This window comes from Sapajus apella, unplaced genomic scaffold (assembly GCF_009761245.1).
Source record: "Sapajus apella isolate SASKATOON/1434 unplaced genomic scaffold, GSC_monkey_1.0 scaffold151, whole genome shotgun sequence".
In the NCBI taxonomy this organism is placed as follows: Eukaryota; Metazoa; Chordata; class Mammalia; order Primates; family Cebidae; genus Sapajus; species Sapajus apella.
In genome coordinates this window covers 2,416,016-2,433,644 of record NW_022437091.1, presented here as the reverse complement: position 1 = coordinate 2,433,644, position 17,629 = coordinate 2,416,016, and the positions used below count along the sequence as shown (strand labels likewise).

Here is a 17,629-nt window from a genome sequence, read left to right as displayed (position 1 = left end):
GGAGGACGGGGAAGAGGAAGGAGGGGAGGGTTGGTTTCCGGGACCGTTTTTTGAGATTTGGAACAGGAATTTCTCCCCTTTGCCCCCACCTTCTCCCCCACCCACAACCGCCTCTCCCAGGCGTCCCTAGAGAACGGGGACCTCGGCCACTCCTTCCCTGGGAGGAAAGGGTTAAGGTAGAGTAGGGTGGGGAGCCCAGGGAGGCCGGGGCCTAAGGAAACTCTGGGCTGGAGACCAAGCAGGAAGGAAAGGGTAACAGCACTGATTCCCCACCCCCCACTGAAGTCTAGGGACAGCCTGGGGCTGGCGGGCAGCCCAGACCCTCCTGAAGCCCCCCAGGGCTGGAGCGGGGGGAGAGCTGCCAGAGTCTTCAGACTCGAGTTGTTTATGAAAGCCCTTTTTAGCACGTTTGAGTTATGCTGTGAGGAGAAGGAGATAGAGGGTCTGGGCAGTAATGTAACCTCCGAGGTCTCCTGCAACCAACCCCTGACCAGCCGGCCAAATGGTGTCAGTGGTCTGGGACTAGCCCTGGGCTGGGGGCCACCTTCAACACCGAGGCTCTGCTCACATCCGAAGCACAAAGAACACCTTATACAGCCCTAGGCCTGAACAGAACCTGGCCCTGTGGAGGGCAGGGCCTATGTCTCAGCCTCAGTGACCTTATTTTCCAAACTAAAGAGCCACAGTCTGATACACACAAATATACCTATGGGGACAAAAGACATAACACTTTAAGTTAGGCCTGCCCTGGAACATCTGGACTGCCGGACCATCATATGTTTGTGTGCAGGCAAGGGACCAGGAGCACCCCACTGCAAGGAAGGGGCCCTGCTGGGGGCAGGGAGGGACTTGCTCTACTCCTGGTCTGGACTGGACTCAGCCTACCACACCCCACTTCATCCCACACCCCTGATTCTTCTCCCTAGATTGGAATCCAGAAAAGGAAAAAGTGATCTGTGTTACTTCTGTCCCCAAAGCCTTCTGCTCCACCCTGCCTGGCCCCCTTGTCCTGCCCCTCTACAGTACCTTGAAGCCAAAGGCCCTTGGGGTGAATATCCATCTCTAGCCCTCTTTCCACCTCTAACTGCTCTTATCAAAGGAGGCTCCTCCCTTATTGTGCTTCAGTTTCTCTTACAAAGCAAGGTGAGAGCCACAGACTCCTGTTCCCCAGTCCTTCCCTGAATGAATACTTAATTCTTGTTGTCTCTTCTATTTGACCATGAACCCCAAGCATGGTGATCAGCTTCACAGAGAATTCCTGGGTTTAATCCTGTGTTCAAAGAGGCCATGTTGAGGGTTGGAAGAGATCAAACTTAGGAGTCAATTCTTTGTAAATGGATAAAAGCTGGCTGTGCAGACGCTGCCGTAGCCTGGAGGCTTGTAGTATCAGCCATGGTCAACCCTACTGTGTTCTTTGACATTGCCATCTACGGCGAGCCCTTGGGCCGCATCTCCTAGCTGTTTGCAGACAAGTTTCCAAAGACAGCAGAAAACTTTTGTACTCTGAGCACTGGAGAGAAAGGATTTGGTTATAAGGGTTCCTGCTTTCACAGAATTATTCCAGGGTTGCCGGGCGCGGTGGCTCAAGCCTGTAATCCCAGCACTTTGGGAGGCCGAGGCGGGTGGATCACGAGGTCAAGAGATCGAGACCATCCTGGTCAACATGGTGAAACCCCCTCTCTACTAAAAATACAAAAAATTAGCTGGGCATGGTGGTGTGTGCCTGTAATCCCAGCTACTCAGGAGGCTGAGGCAGGAGAATTGCCTGAACCCAGGAGGCGGAGGTTGCGGTGAGCCGAGATCGCGCCATTGCACTCCAGCCTGGGTAACAAGAGCGAGACTCCGTCTCAAAAAAAAAAAAAAAAAAAAAAAGAATTATTCCAGGGTTTACGTGTCAGGGTGGTGACTTCACACACCATAATGGCACTGGTGACAAGTCCATCTACAGGGAGAAATTTGATGATGAGAGCTTCATCCTAAAGCATACAGGTCTCAGCATGTTGTCCATGGCAAATGCTGAACCCAACACGAACGGTTCCCAGTTTTTTATCTGCGCTGCCAAGATGGAGTGGTCGGATGGCAAGCATGTGGTCTTTGGCAAGGTGAAAGAAGACATGAATACTGTGGAGGTCATGCAGCGCTTTGGGTCCAGGAATGGCAAGACCAGCAATAAGATCACCATTGCTGATTGTGGACAACTCTAGTAAGTTTGACTTGTGTTTTATCTTAACCACCAGACCGTTCCTTCTGTAGCTCAGGAGAGTGTCCTCCACCCCATTTGTTCGTAGTATCCTAGAATCTGTGCTGTCACTGCAGTTCCCTTTGGGTTCCATGTTTTGCTTGTTCCCTTCCATGCCTAGCTTGATTGCAGAGTTAAGTTTATGATTATGAAATAAAGACTAACAAAAATAAAAATGAAAATAAATAAATGGGTAAAAGCAGGCAATTTATTTAAACTCTTGTGCCCCTATTTCCTTAGCTCATGAAAATTGGGATAATAATAAATTGGGATTTATACAGCAGAGGGTATAAATCAGACCACACAGGCAAACCATCAGGCACAGTGCCTGGCACAGAGTAGATACCCAATGCATGTTAATTTCAGCTTCCAAGAGCTTGTCTTTTCTTCCCCATCTCAGTTCTGGCCAACATGTCACCAGACCTTCTCAGAAATCCTCTCCCCACCGTTCTTACTAACCCGTGCCCCAGCTCCTGCCTCTCCTGGGGGTAGCAGATTTGGTTAGGTAGCCTGGTTTTAATCCCAGTTATGCCAGTAATGAGTTAATACGGACTCAGGCAGGTCACTAAGTCCCTTGACCTCTCTGCGCTTCCTCATCTAAATTCATTCATAGGACCAAATTCATTCATTCATTCAACAAATTTAACATGTATTCAGAGTGTCTACTATAAGCCATGCCCTGAGACTATAGCCTTAACTAAGATGAATATCTCCCTGCCCCATGGAATAGGGAAGAAAAAAGAAGAAAAGAGTGCGATTTCAGAGAAGGAGAAACACTCTGCTGAAAATAGATAATGTACCGTAATGGAGAATGCCTTCATGGGGCCTCTTTGCTGAGGGGATACTTCAGCTAGAGGGAGAGCAAGAATATGGGCACTGAGATGGCAACCAAGCTAAGCTCTTAGCAGTTCTTGATCCAAGTCTCTCCCTATCTAGAATACATTCAGTGATTTCTTGCCTACGATATTAGGTTAAAACTGGTTTGATGTGTTGGAGGCCTTCTGCAATCTGGCCCACATTTACTTTCCTAACCCTGTATAAAAGGATCCCAGCTCAGGTGTAAGTAGAATTAGATATGTCTAGGCATGTCTGGCAACAGGGAAGCACACCCTGTCAGGAGTCTGTTTGCATGAGAAATGAGAACCTCTAAGAAGAAAGCTCATCTTGATTAAAGGAGGGCCTGCTCTGTGAGCTTGGCAGAGTAATAGATCTTTATCCCTCCAAGGCTTCAGAGAGAGAGGCAGTTCTGTCACTCAAATACCTGGCCCAGATCCACACCTATCCAAGTTCCTGTAGATGGGGCAGGGAGCCCTTGAACCCAGGCAGTCCTGCTTGGGACTTCTGTGTAGGAGTAACCCAGAGAGGAGACAGGCTTCTCCCTGACTTTGCCATAGTCCCTGAGCAACTTGCATTCCTTGAGGGCCGCAAAGCAGAAGTGCCTTCCTAGAGGCGCAGGGAATGGTCAGGACTTAAGGTGGCTCCAAATGAGCACTGAGGGCTAGAGTCAAGGAAACCAGAGCTGCTCTCTGTGTGTCATGCAATATGGTCCCCAGAGTGGTCGGGATCTCAGTAGGAAACACGGTACCCGTAAAAGTGATGACTAAGAAAGTTTAAAAAATGGATTTTTTATGGGGATTTGAGTGGGGTTAGGGAAAAACGGTAAGAGACTGGTGCAGTACTTGAAGGCTAGGTATCAGCAAGAAGCTATTACCACCAGTAGGCCTGAAAGGGAAAAGGCAGAAGTGGTTACTGCAGCCAACCACTGGGCAGGAGCTAGAGCCATAGGCCACAAGACAGAAGCCGTGGGCCTGGGTAAAGACCACAGCCACCAGCAAGCTGTGGCTCAGCATGGAGGGAGCCACCTTCCTGTGGCTTGCAAATGCCCAGCACTGGGCAAACCCAACCAGAAGCCAAATGGCAAGGCCATGGGAGGCTAAACCGTCCCTTGAGGTCAGCCTCCTGGACACAGGGCAGGATGGAAAAGAATGAAGAATACACAGAGAATATTCAGCACACTCCGTCTCTTGATACCCACAGGCTGGGGAGACCTAAGGCAACTGAATTATACTAATTTCCCCTTCTCTTCCCCTCATAAATAATACTAATTTCCCCTTTTCTTCCCCTCATAAACACTCTCTCTTAGGAACAGAAATGAATACTCCTGTGCTCCCATTCAGAACACAGGACTTAGAGTCAAGACTTGGGTTCAAATCCCAGCTCTGTCATTGTACCAATTTCCTAGGTTACTGTCACAAATTACCACAAACTGAGTGGCTTAAAATAACTGAAAATTTTTCTCACCCAGTTCTGGAGGCTAGAGGCCCCAAAATCAAAACATATTAAAGATATGTGAGCAACTGGTGCATAAATAAACTGTTCAATGCAACAGACTAAAAGGCTAGAAAATAAGACCAACTATATACTGAAATATAGTATATGCTCAAGATTGTTTTTGTTTTTGTTTTTTTGCCAGGAGGTCTTCTCCTCTAATCAAGATAGTTTTTTAAACAGTGGAGATAAAATGCATTTTCCTTTTTCTTTTTTTGTTTCAGACACAGTTTTTCTCTTGTTGCCCAGGGTGGAGTGCAGTGGCATGCGATCTCAGCTCACCTCAACCTCCACCTCCTGGGTTCAAGCAATTCTCCTGCCTCAACCTCCTGAGTAGCTGGGATTACAGACATGTGCCACTACATCCGGGTAATTTTGTATTTTTAGTAGAAATGGGGTTTCTCCATGTTAGTCAGGCTGGTCTCAAACTCCTGACCTCAGGTGATCTGCCTGCCTCAGCCTCCCAAAGTACTGGGATTATAGGGGTGAGCCACCATGCCCAGCCAAAATGTATTTTTCAATAAATGATCTTGGGACATAAAGTAGCCTTCTGAGGTAAAATAAAATAAAATATTCATACCTAATATCACACAGAAAAACAAATTTCTGAAAGATCAAACACCTAATAAAAATGAAATCATAAAAGTACTACAACAAACCATGGAAGAACTTTTATATTATTACATTTGGGAGAGGCAGGCCTTTCTAAGAATGATACCCATACTAGAAGTCATTTTAAAACTGTTTAATACTTTTAGTTACATAAATATAGAATAATTTCCCATAGAAACATAAACATCATAAAAAGAGTCAACAGACACATGAAAAGCTAGGAGAATATATTTGCCATATTTGCCAATTATATCACAGATCAGGAGCTAATTTCCTTAGTATTTAAACAACTCTTACAAATAAAGAAGAAAAAGATTATCCATAGATAAATGGACAGAGGATAAAAGCAGTCCACAAAAAGGGAACTGTATATGGTTCTTAAAATATGAAACCATGCACCACTTCACTCTTAATAAGAGAAATGCAGATAAAAACTACAGCAAGGTACCATTTTTTTAACTTACAGAGATTAAAAAAAAAATGCTGCAAGAATCAGCAACGTTTGCTAACACACAGCCTTGCCCACTCTCACACCCGGCTGACATGTTCTTACAGCCTCCAAGGATAGTAACTAACAATATCTGTCAAAATTTTAACTAGACATACTCTGTGACCCAGAAATCACACTTTTTGAGAATCTATTTTACAGATATATTCTCACAGCTGCTAAATGTCCATCTGAGCAAGGATATTCTTTGCGGCATTATTCGTTATGGCAGATTGGAAATGATCTAAATGTGGATGTTCAAACAACGGAATACTATCATTCAAAAGAAGTGGGGGTAGAATTAGGCACCTCTGTTTGTCCTAATATGGGACTATCTCCACGACATGTAAAGGTAAACTTGAAGCCAAGTGCAAGGAAGGAGAGCTGGTGGGAACACCCCCATTCGTGCAGCAGCACCCATACCCTCAGGCACAGTACCTGCTAAGGAAGCTAAAGCTTCAGGTCAGAGGCCCCTGCCAAGGCCCTGGGAGGCCTTGTGTTCACATGGTGTGTTCACATGGTCCTGTGTTTTTATAGAATTTGCAAAAGATATTTTAACCATGGTTGTTTAAGACTATTGTCTTTCTCTTACAACTTCCACTCCGTCACACATCACCTTTTGTCAAGTGACATTGGAGCAGCCACAGGCTTTTTTGGGACCTAGCTGTGGGGAAGGTAGGTTAGGGACACATTCACTGTGGGTTCAGTGGGATGTTCATGTGATTTGCAGTAACTTCCATATGCATACTTATTGTTTGTCGTTCTGTGCCAAAAAGCCTCTCAGATATATTCCCATTGTCCACTGTGCCACCTCACCTGGGATGGCCACACACAGGTAGAGGTCACAGAAACTGTGTATCGGGCAGTTTATTAATTTTTTAAAAAATACCACATTATTTTTCTGGATTTTAGGGTATTTTTGGTACTTATCAGTTTTTTTTTTTCTCCTTTCCCTACTTTATTTTTGTTCTCACATTTGTCATTGACTAATCCATTATATTTTACTGATTAATACTGCTTGCATTCTGTCCAATTAGAATACAAAAGAGGAATTTTTGCTGTTCCCTCTTCCATTCCTGCCCAGAGCCTAAAATAATGCTTGGCCCATGACAGGCACTCTATAAATTGTGTTAAATGAATGAAAACAAAAGATATTGGCGGTCATCTACCTTATGCACGCGTAAAACTGGTCCACACTCCCGTATCATCCCCAATAGATAACCAAAAAGAGGAAATAAGTGGCAAAGGTAAGTCTGAGACTGGCTCCTATCCTAGTCTTAAAGTCTTTCATGTCAGTCATTGTAAAGTCATTTGTGTTATCTCAATTAGTACAGGGAAAAGCCAGGAAATTTTCCAACTTCAATGTCCATGCACATCACTCCCAACTCTAATTCCCGCAGCAGCCTGCCCAGCAGACTCCCGCAGTAGTCTTCCCCACTCACAGTGGCTGTGAGATTAATGCCTCCCTTGTCCTTCTTCTTAAAGCCAATGTTGGGGGGTTTGCTGTTCAAGCGAATGCCAAAGCCTTCCAGTTCATTTTCAATTATCTTCTTATGTCCCAAGGGTTTCAGGACATCCAAAACAATCAGGATCAAGTTAGTTTCAGGCCACTGGAATGACTTGACGACCTCTACCTTTCCCATCCTTGGCACCTTCAATGATACCTGGGAGATCCAGGAGCTGGATCTTGGCACCTTTGTATCTGATGACACCAGGCACGGTGGTCAGAGTAGTGAATTCATAGGCTGCTACCTCAGAATACACCCCTGCCAGGTTACTAAGCAGTGTTGACTTCCCCACAGATGGAAAACCAACAAATCCAATTCGAGCATCACCTGTCTTGGCCACATCAAAACCTTCTCCTGGACCTCCACCACCACCACCCTTTTGAGTAATGAGTTCTCGAGGAAGCTTAGCAAGACGAGCCTTAAGCAGCCCTAGGTGGTGTGCTGTGGCCTTGTTCTTTTGAGTCCGAGCCATCTCAGCTTCTATCTCCGCAATTTTAGCTAAGGTGCTGCTCATCCTGGTGAGTCCCCTGTGGCCTCCACACTGATTGTTTCTCTTCACACACCCGTGGGCAAACTGCAACCCTTATCAGTTTTTTTAAATGTGTAACTTGGTTTGACTTTTCTATTATTTATACCAAAAAATAAAAGCAAAATGCAGAATACCATGTTAACTTTTGCCTTTAATTAAAACAAAGAAAAAGGCCAGACACAGTGACTCGCACCTATAATCCAGCACTTTGGGAGGCCAAGGTGATACCTGGGCAACATAGTGAGACCTTGTCTCTATAGAAAAAACAAAGAGGGAGAGAAAGAAAGAAGAGGAGAAGGAGGACAGCAACTACTACTGCTGTTGTCAGGCGTAGCCTTCCGATAGTTTTAGATCCCAGGAGTCCAGGTTAGAGGACAGGCAACCTGATACCACCCTGTCTGCCCCCAAAAAGGGAAACTTTTGTGAGTAGAAAACTCATGTTCAGTATTTTATAGTGGTATTTTGTCTCCTTGACAGAGTTCTTAAAGTCAGAGTTTCTCATACATGCCTTAGTGGTTGGCTCCTCATCTCTCTTCAATTATTACAAGTGAACAGATTGTCTGTAGTGTCACTATTAACAAACAATCCTATCATGAACATTCATGTACCTACAGTGTTTCACGCTGGTGCAGGTGTTTCTGTAGGACAGATTCCTAGAAGCAGAATGATTGCACTGAAGGCTATGCACGCTTGGATTGTTCTCCAGCATTATGGTGCACCCGTACCATGGTAAATTATGATAAATACCCGTACCATGGTAAATTATGTGGCCAATAAAAATAATGAAGTAGAGGGCAGAGCGATTCCTAAAGGAGGGGGGCAGTGAGGAACACAAGGGCACAGGCTGCAAAACAAGATATATGGCATGCCTTTAAGATGAGAGTGAATACGGAGTACAAGAGGAGGCTTCCACTTCCTGCTTCAGAGTCCTTTACATTCTTTTCAGAATTTTAAAAATAAACAGATACTATATAATTTTTTAATTTTAACAGAAAGAAGGTACACCTGTTGTTACACAACTGTATCAATACTTACAGGGGAAATTGTTCTTCTGTTAGCAGGAATGTTCTAACTTTACATGAAAAGGCTGTTCCCACCTCTCTCTGGGACTTGTTTCTGAAACAAACATTATCTCCGGGACTTTAGAATTATTGTTTATCTTGGCTTGAGCTGGCAAAGAGAGTCTGCCCCCGACATCACACCAGATACGGTGATTTCTGCCTTGCCTCACTGCTGGAGTATTTCCAGCCCTTCTTAAAACAAGCCTGGGGGCAGGTTCAGGGGGATCTACTCCTTGGCTGCCCAAGGACACCAGAGGACCCTGGGGGTTCCCACACTTACCCATATTTACTACCATGAGGCACTGCTGCACTTTGGGTGATTCATGAAAAAAAAAAAAAAAAACAGGAGCAACAGTGTTTCAGAACTCAAAGTGTGTTGGGCTGGGCTTCCAAGCGATGTGAAAGGGACTTTTTGGGGGAGTAGCTGCAGGAGGCTGGAGGTCTGAAGGCCGGTGAGTGAGCACAGTGGATGAAGGTCACATGCCTAGAAGCCACTGATGGCAGGGTGAGGGCAAAAGCTGGTCCCATGGAGGCTGAGGGGTCTCAGGCTATTAGTAGTCAAGCAGAGAATGACAGGGAATGGGAGTTTTGTGGGGGGGGTCTCCAGGAAGGGTATGACTAACCAAAGCCACTCTGAAGCTAACTGCCCCACATCTCTCTCAGCCAGTCAATCATCAAGTCCTGCGAATTGATTGTTTCCCCCTTCGTCCTTGTATTGAGAAGTGTCCACCATGTGCCAAGCCATTCTGGGTGCTGGCGATACATCAATGAGCACATGCCCTGCTGTCACAGAGCTTATGCCTTAAGTGGAAAAAACAATTGCATAATTATGTTTTGTGACTGTATTCAGCGTTATGAAGGAAAAGTAATGCTGTAAGTCCTGCAGTTTTTTAAAAAATCAACTTTATTTACCTGAGTTTCCAAAACTCATCTCAGAAACCATCCTCCTCCTCCACTTTTGGTGTATATAGAATTTATTTCTAAAGTGGTTTTAAATAGATGGCAAAGCTGAGTGGAAAGGAGACTTCCCATCAGCACCCACATGTGCACAGCCTCCCCTACTATCAACATCCTGCACCAATGTGATACTTTTGTTAGAATAGATGAACCAACATTGACACAACATTAACAACCAAAGTCCATAGTTTATATTACAGCCTTTTTTTTTTTTAATGGAACCGTGTGTTACCACTGGGACTTGCAGGTATAGGCAGGAAGGAACCAACAAAGTTTCTCAGAGGAAAGTAGCACACTTAGACTAGTGTTTTCTACACAACCAGTTCACTCATTTCTCCTTGGCTGACACAAGAATGTGTCCGTATCTTCTGAGTTTTATATGGTTTAGATGCTACAGACACCTCCCTGGCCCAGGCTACTGAAATAACTGATCTAGCAGACACCAGATCCCCTATTCAGCCCTGAATCCAGACCCCTAGTTAATTGAAGAGCATCACTTTCTCCGTGGAATGAGCTTACTCAGGCTTTTTCAGTAACTCCCCAGCAGTGGTTTCCCAAGTAATCATCCATAGAACCCATTTGGTGATGGCCGTTGAATATAGTGGTTAAAAACATAGACTCTGATATCAGTAGCCCAGAAACTACTACATCCTAGACCTGGGAATCCGAATTTCCTCACCTTTAAAAAGTGGTAGCATGGAGGCCGAGGCAGGAGGATCACTTGAGGCCAGGAATTCAAGACCAGCCTGGGCAACAAAGTAAAATCCCATGTCTACCAAAAAAAAAAAAAAAATTAGCTGGGGTGTTGGTGTGTGCCTATAATCCCAGCTACTCTGAAGGCAGAGGTGGGAGGATTGTTTGAGTCCAGGAGGATGAGATTTCATTGAGCCAGGATCATGCCAGTGCACTCCAGCCTGGACAACAGAGCAAGACCCCAACTCTTTAAAGAAGAAGTGGTAGAGACTACGATGGACTAGAGACAGAACATCCAGTCTAAATGGCACAGCAGTTACTCAGCTCCAGTGGCTGTTGCCAGGTCTCCCCATTGTTAAGGAAAAAACATGGTAAACTTGATGTTTATGATAAATATAATTTTGTTTTGCTGTAGCAGCTGTAGTAGACTACAACATATGGCCACAAATTCCTCCCATCTCTATCTGCCCACCCTGTACAATATGACCTTGTCGTTCCCCCATCAGAGATGAATTCTATTCCTCCTCCTCCCAATTCTAGCCTGGCCTTGTGACTTGCATTGGCCTATAAGATGCAGTGGGAGTAGCATTTGCAACACTGGGTCGAGACCTCAAAAAGTTTTGCAACTTTGGCTTTGACCCTCTTGGAATGCTCTGCCCTTGTGTAAAGAGGCCCAGGATAGCCAGAAGGAAGAAAGTTGAGATACCAGCAGAAAGATGTCACATGGGCAGAGAGAAACAAAGTCATCTCAGCTGTTCCAGCCACCCCAGCTGAGGCTTCACACATGGGATTGAGGCTGTCTAGGACCAACTAGCTGAACTGCCAACTGAATGCAACCACATGAGTGTGCCCAGGTGAGACCAGCTGGAGAATCCCAGGCTAAGCCACAGAACTGTGAGGAAAAGTCAATCATTGTGGTTTTAAGCCACTAAGCTCGGTTTGTTACAAGCCATAGATAACAGACAGAAATTATTAAGGCACCTTGCCAATCAAACCAACGCCTCAAGTCACCAGTTAGTGATCTCTCAGGTGTGAACTCCTAGAGGACAGGAGTCATATCTTGTTTATCTTGGTATCCTGAGTGCCTACCATGCCTAATAATTAACACATAGTAAATCCTTTGTGAACAAATAAATGGAGCTATATGACAAGCTCCTATCACAGTTGCAGCAGCCCTGAGGATAGGGCTTTATTGTATGTGCCTTTCTAATCCCAACAGGCATTAACATTTTCTCCTGCAGTTTCTATCATCCTATGTTAGTCAGGGTTCTCCAAAGAAACAGAACCAATAGGAGAAACAGAAGAGAGAGGAGAGAGTGAGAGAGATTATGGGAATCGGCTCATGTGATTATGGAGGCCAAGAGGCCCCACAATCTGCTGGAGAACAAGGAAAGCCAGTAGTGCAATTCAGTCCAAATTTGAAAGTCATTTCAGTACCTGCGGAAGGGTGGTGTCTGTACCATCTGAACCAAATGAACCTCAGAAGATACAGACACATTCATGGGTCAGACAAGGAGAAGTGAGTGAACTGGTTGTCCAGAAACACTAATCTGTGTGTGCCCTTCCCTCAAGAACCTGGAGCTCTGATGTCCAAGGGTAGGAGGAGATGGACAACCTGCCTCAAAGAGAGAGAATTTGCTCTTCCTCCACTTTTTTGTTCTATTCGGACCTCAATGTATTGGATGATGTGGACCCACATTGGTGAAGAAAGATCTTCATTTAGTCTACCAATTCAAATGCTAATCTCTTCCAGAAACACTCTTACAGACATACCCAGAAATAATATTTTACCAGCTATCTGGGCATCACTTAGCCCAGCCAAATTGACACATAAAATTAACCATCACAAATCTTTATAAAAAGAAAGTTTGTTCAATGATGAAATAGTGCAAATAGAACAACAAAATGGAGTAGCTAACAAACAACGGAGCCAAAAAGAATTATTACATTTTGCTACATCTTGGGAGAACAAAAGAAGCTCACCTTGACCTTACACAACCTCAAAGAAACAATAGGGAGCCTTGACGGAGACAGAAAATGAAGTCTAGCCAGATCCACCCCAAATTGGGAAACCCCAAAAACAGGCAGGACTATGAGCAGTAGCCAATGAGTAATGAGTTAGGAAGTGTCCAAATTTTGAGGATGGAGAAAATAATACAAAAATAACACAAGATAAAATTGAGGCCAGGTACAGTGGCTCACACCTGTAAGTCCAGCACTTTGGGAGGCTAGGGTGGGCAGATCACCTGAGATCAGCCTGGCCAACATGGTGAAACCCCACCTCTGCTGAAAATACCAAATAAATTAGCTAGGCATGGTGGCGTGCTCCTGTAATCCCAGCTACTAGGGAGGAGGCTGAGGCAGGAGAATCGCTTGAACCCAGGAGGCAGAGGTGGCAGTGAGCTGAGATTGTGCCATTGCACTCCAGCTTGGATGATAGAGCAAGATTCTGTTTCAAAAAAAAAATTGGAATTTACCTACTCTGTCTTGGAAAAACCTTTCATGTTAGGGACTAGGGATTGGCAAGGTACCAAGACAGACGCCCTTTGCCATCAGGATGAAGAAGCATCTTTAAAGAACCTAAAGAATGCAGTAGGGAAAGGAAGTCCGTTGGGGCTAAAAAATAAACTCATTCTACAAACACTCAGCCGATATTCCCTACCCCAACTCTACCTTTTGCAGAGGGGGATGGGGGTTGGACCTGCATGTCCTGTATTCTATCAGGCCACCCTGAGTGGGAGTGTTCCCTTCTGCAGGCTTCTCTGCAGGTTGTTCTTTTGAAACATCAACTACTGGAGCGTTAGAATTGGAAGGGATCTTAGGCACTGTTTGGACCAATCCAACCCCATTCATTTCACTACTTAAGAAGTAAACAGTGTCCAACTGGGAGCATGAATCCCAGAACGTTTGGTTAAAAGTCTGAAGTTCAATCTCTGGCCTGTCTGGCTGCCTCATTTGAAGACTGCCCTGGATGTTTACTTTTCATCTGATTTCACCCATGTGATAAGGTGTTAGCTGCAGTGCTGTGGAAAAGATCGCCAGACCTGGAGTTAGGAAAGAACTTCAAATTCCAGCTCTGTCTCTAGCAAGCTGTGGAACTCTAGACATTACTTAAACCCTCTGTACCTCAGTTTCCTGATCTGTGAGATGGGGATAATAATGGGACCGACTTTTCAGGACTGTTGGGAGGTGATTAAATGAGATGAGCTATATATGTAAAGTGCTTGTCAAGCCTCCGTGATCAGATAATACTCCTTAATGTGTTTCCTTTTTTTGTTGTTTTGTTTTTTCTTGTTTTGGTTTTTTTGAGGCAGAGTCTCTCTCTGTCACCCAGGCTGGAGTGCAGTGGCACGATCTGGGCTCACTGCAACCTCCGCCTCCCGGATTCAAGCAATTCTCCTGCTTCAGCCCCCTGAGTAGCTTACAGGCACCCACCACCATGCCCAGTTAATTTTTGTATTTTTAGTAGAAACGGAGTTTCACTGTGTTGGCCAGGCTGGTGTCAAACTCCTGACCTCAAATGATCCACTGGCCTCAGCCTCCCGAAGTGCTGGGATTACAGGCAGGAGCCATCACGCCCAGCCTCCTTTATGTGATTTCTTCTGCGGCTGCTGCTGCTATTCTTAATCAATTGCTCCGAGCTTTGGTTTAGGACTGCAGCAAATTTAGAATTAAAACATGTAAAGTGGGTGGGCTGCAATGGCTCACACCTGTAATTCCAGTACTTTGAAGCTGAGGTGGGTGAATCACTTGAGCTTAGGGGGTTGAGACCAGCCTGGGCAACACTGCAAAACCGTGTCTCTACAAAATATACAAAAATTATCAGCATGGTGGCGCACATCTGTAGTCTCAGCTACTTGGAGGCTGAGATGGGGGGATTGCTAGAGCCCAGAGGCTAAGGCTGCAGTGAGCTATGATCATGCCACTGCACTCCAGCCTGGGCAAACAGAGACCCTGTTTAAGAAAAAAAAAAATTTTTTTAATTTAAATTTCGAGTTTTTAAGATTCATGATTAGGTATTTTGTAGAATGTCCCCAGTCTGGGATTTTCTGGTGTTTTCTCATGAAAAGACTAAGGTTGTCGATTTTGGCCCAAGTAGCACAGAGGCGATGTGCCCTTATTGCAGCATGTGGGGGCACATGATGTCAACATGATTTATTGCTGGTGATCTTCCTCTTGACCATTCGGTTTAGGTGGTGTTTGTGAGGTTTCTCTACTATAAAGTTACTGTTTTTCTCTTTCCGTAGTCTGTAAGAAGCAGGTCCCCAAGCTCAGAGCACACTCAAGGCAAGAGGAATTAAGCTGCATCTCCTGGAGAAAGGGACAACAAAGAACTTGTGGTAGTGTGTGAAAACCACTCAGGTATTCATATATTAAGGGCAGATACTTGAAAGTTTTGCAAATGTCCTGTTTTTTCCCTAAAGTTTTATTTACTGATTTTAGCATTCTTCAATGGATCTTGTCTGTAGCAATTATTATTGTGATGATCTAAGAGTGATTTTCTATTTTCCTTTTCCTTACAGATTTGTAATTAGAATTCTTCTGCAAGTAAGATTTGTCCCTTCTCTGTCATTTAGTTATTTATTCAATACTTTTACATCAATATGGACTCACAAAGGTTTATTTTACTCTTGGAGTTATAATCCAATATCATTATCTATTATGCTGCTCAAACTGTTCCAGATTTGGCCATTGGGAGCTCTTTCAAGTTGGCTCCTATGTCCCTTTGATATCCCCCTTCCCTCCCCCGACTTTTTTTTTTAGCACTTCTTTATTTTCTGGCACTACAAGTTGTTCCAGGATCATCTTATGTGTTCCCTGTCCAAGCTCAAGAATTAACCATTTTTCGAAGGAACCCTAGTTCCTTTATTGGAAAATGTTATTTAGAAACCAAGATCTGGATGCTAAGTACACTTGTTGCTAATGGGGTTACACTTTTTTTAGGCTTTCTTTGCAGACAAAGCTAGCAAATATAGGTATATATACCAACGTGTGTGTGTGTGTGTATATATATATATATATATGTATCATATCTATATGTACCATATCTATATGTACCATACCTATATTTATTTATGTATCTATCTGTGTATACATACATATACATCATTTAGACATCTATGAATTATAAATCTATATAGAGATAAATGTGGCACCTGGCCACATTTATCATTCTGTATTCATAATTCTCACTTACTCTTCTAAATATCTGTGATGCAGCATTTCCCAAATTGTCTTAAGCATTGAATGACGTATCACTAGAATGTGAGCTCCACGGAGACAAGGGTGTGTCTGTTGTCTTCATTGTTGTATCCTCAGTGTCTAGAACAGTGCCTGGAACTCGTAGATACTAGTTAATATTTGTTGAATGAATGAATGTAGCACTCAGCCTCTAAGATAGCCCCATATAACCCTCACCTTCTGGTGTCCCCACACTAAATTAGGGCTGGTCTGTGCAATTAATAGGGTATGGTGGAAGTGACAGTTCCTTCCAAAGGAAGGTTATAAAGTTTCCGCTGTGGCTTCTTGGATAGCTCACAATGGGGTAAGCCCCAACTGCCATGTCATGAGGATGGACAAGCAGCCCTGTGGAGAGCCCAGAGGGTGAAGAACTGAGGCCTCCCACCAACAGCCAGCATCCACTTGCCAGCCCTGTGACTGAGCCATCTAGAATATGGATCCTGCAGTTCCAGTAATGCTTCCAATGCCTGTAGCCTCATGAAAGACATCAAGCCAAAACTGCTCAGCCAAGCTATTTGCAAGTTTCTGACCCCCAGAAACCTTGAGAAATAACTTTTCATTGTTGTTTTAAGCCACCACATTTTGGAGTAATGTGTTACATGCAAGTAATTAATGAATACAGTACTGTCCAATAGAAAAGAGCGTCATGATTAAGTTTGGGAAACACTGGATTAAACAGCTAAAGGGATTTCTCAGAGGACTCCTCAGAGCTTTTAATATATAACACTCATGGAGAATGCCATCCTCATGTAATGACTTAAACCTTTTTCATCTTATTAACTCTTTCCAGTTTGGAAATGTAAGTAAACCTACAATCGGCCAGAATCCAAAATAAAATAATAACAGATTATCTAAGGGCAGCAGGACAGGAAGAATCGCTTGAGGATTTGGGCCTAAAATTCCTACTCTTCCCTCTTTCAAAAGTCACCCTTCTCCTGGGAATCCCATGAATTATGGCTGCATCCACCAAGCCGTCTTCAGAAGACAATGCTCTCCTCTTCACCGCTTAGATCCAAACACAGGCACTTTTACTTAACCTTCCATAGCAAAACTGAGATCATAGTGACTGACAAAACTTTGTAGGAAACCCAGTGTATGGGATTGAATTGGGTCCCCAAAAGAGATATGTTCAAGTCCTAAACTCCAGTACCTGTAAATGTGACACTATTTAAAAGCAGGGTCTTTCTAGATGTATTCAAGTTAAGATGAGGTCATAGTGGATCAGGGCAGGCCCTAAATCCAATGATCAGTGTCTTTTATAAGAGAAAGGTGGTGGATTTAGACACAGAATCACAGAGGAGCCACAGGGAGCAGCCACTGTGACAACAGAGGCCAAGATTAGAGTGATGCTTCGACAAGCCAAGGAGCATCAAAGCCTGCCAACAGCTATCAGAAGCTAATAGACAGGCACGGAACAGATTCTCCCGCAGGGCCTGCAGAAGATACCAACCCTGCCAACAACTCGATTGCAGTCGGCTGGCCTCCTGAACTGTGAGACAATACATTTCTGTTGTTTTAAGCCACCCAGTTTGTGGTGCTTTGGTTCAGCAGCCCTAGGAAAGTAAGACATCCAGGAAGAACTGAAAGGAATTGCTCAGGGAAGCATAGAAGTGGAGCACCATGTGACAATGGAGCTGCCTCCTTGCCCCTTGGCCCTTGGCTCCCAGCCCTGCCAGGATTCTGCCTCACCATGGTAGGAGCTGCTTGGGCACAGCCTGGCCTAACTAGTGCCCTCAGGGTTCAGGTCCAAGAGAGAGAAGTACAGAGAGATGTTTCCTGTAACTCTACACAAGTCCTCAGTAACAAATCCATATTTCCTGACCCCAGACACTCTTTATTCCAGCAGAACAGACATTGGGAACATCTGTTCCTTTCAGAGAACGTCATGTTTCCACCATAAGGAATGGACTCACGGGTTATATCAAAACGTAATTGTCTACTCTTACTACAAGAGATACAAAAGCAGCGAGAGAG

At 44.4% G+C, this 17,629-nt stretch overlaps 2 pseudogenes across 1 annotated transcript; one reads left to right on the top strand and one right to left on the bottom strand.

Annotated features, from left to right (window-relative positions):
* Positions 1–279: 279 nt before the first annotated feature.
* Positions 280–2,400, top strand: LOC116541367 (annotated as a pseudogene).
* Positions 2,401–6,991: 4,591 nt separating this feature from the next.
* LOC116541415 lies at positions 6,992–7,750 on the bottom strand (annotated as a pseudogene). The gene has a single exon (XR_004264823.1). The product of XR_004264823.1 is annotated as a developmentally-regulated GTP-binding protein 1 pseudogene (transcript).
* Between the last annotated feature and the right edge of the window lie 9,879 nt (positions 7,751–17,629).